This window comes from Arachis duranensis, chromosome 2 (assembly GCF_000817695.3).
Source record: "Arachis duranensis cultivar V14167 chromosome 2, aradu.V14167.gnm2.J7QH, whole genome shotgun sequence".
In the NCBI taxonomy this organism is placed as follows: Eukaryota; Viridiplantae; Streptophyta; class Magnoliopsida; order Fabales; family Fabaceae; genus Arachis; species Arachis duranensis.
The window spans coordinates 42453158-42454219 of record NC_029773.3 but is presented as its reverse complement, the minus strand read 5'-3'; the positions used below and the strand labels follow the sequence as shown (position 1 = coordinate 42454219).

The 1062-nt window shown below is 40.6% G+C and overlaps 1 non-coding gene across 1 annotated transcript; it reads right to left on the bottom strand.

Moving 5' to 3' along the window:
• Window positions 1–489: 489 nt before the first annotated feature.
• LOC127745130 (small nucleolar RNA R71) lies at window positions 490–591 on the bottom strand. Its single transcript, XR_008006326.1, has one exon. It is a non-coding gene; the product is annotated as a small nucleolar RNA R71 (small nucleolar RNA).
• Window positions 592–1062: the final 471 nt, after the last annotated feature.

The following is a 1062-nucleotide window of genomic DNA, read 5'->3' as shown; positions in this document are numbered from 1 at the left end:
TCCTAAGATTGAAAGAACTCTTTAGCGGCAGAGAAAACAAACTAGAAACCAAAGAGTCGAAGAAGAGACTAAAGAAGTGGTTGAGGAAGAATTCTCATAACCACACATAGCTGATAACGTGAATGACAATGTCAACCCACTTAGGAAGACTCTTGGGTCTTACATTAATCCCAACCCAAGAGTTGTGGAAGTAGCATCATCACGCCGACTGTCAGAGCCAATAACTTTGAGTTGAAGTCATAACTTGTCACATTGGTTCAACAGAACTACCAATTTAGTGGAAGCCCGCAAGAGGATCCTAATTTTTTTTATCTCTAATTTCTTGCAAATATGTGATACGGTCAAGACAAATGGCGTCTCATCTGGAGTGTACCGTTTGCTGCTCTTCCCTTTTACTGTAAGGGATCAGGCTAAATAGTGGCTGGAGAATCAATGTAAGAAGAGCATAATTACATGGGAGGAAAGTTCTTCCCACCTCAGAGGCTCACCAAGTTCAGAACCAATGTTCAGACCTTCAGACAGCAAGAAGGGATGCTTATATGAAGCTTGGGAGAGGTTTAAAGAGATGCTCAAAAAATACCCTGATGACATGCTTGCTGACTGGGTCCAGCTGCAGATATTTTATGATGGGATCACCACTACCTCACGGATGGCATTGCATACTTTGGCTAAGGATCTTTGTATATGAAGAAAACCATTGAGGAAGCACAATAATTGATTGGGATGGTGTCCAACAATCAATACCTCTACTCTTCTGAAAGATCATCAAAGAAAGGAGTTATGGAGTTAGGTTCTTTGAATACACTCTTAGCTCAGAATAAAATTATGTCTCAGCAAATAAATGCAATTACTCAGCACCTAGGAAGAATGCAAGTGTTGGCAGTAAGCTCTCAAGATATTAATTCATATGGTGATGGTAATGAACTCTGGTACACGGAATAATGATACATACACTTCTTCACAACTCCGTGTAGCTGACTAGCAAGTAATACCTTACATGAGTAAGGGTCGATCCCACGGAGATTGTCGGCTTGAAGCAAGCTATGGTCATCTTGTAAATTT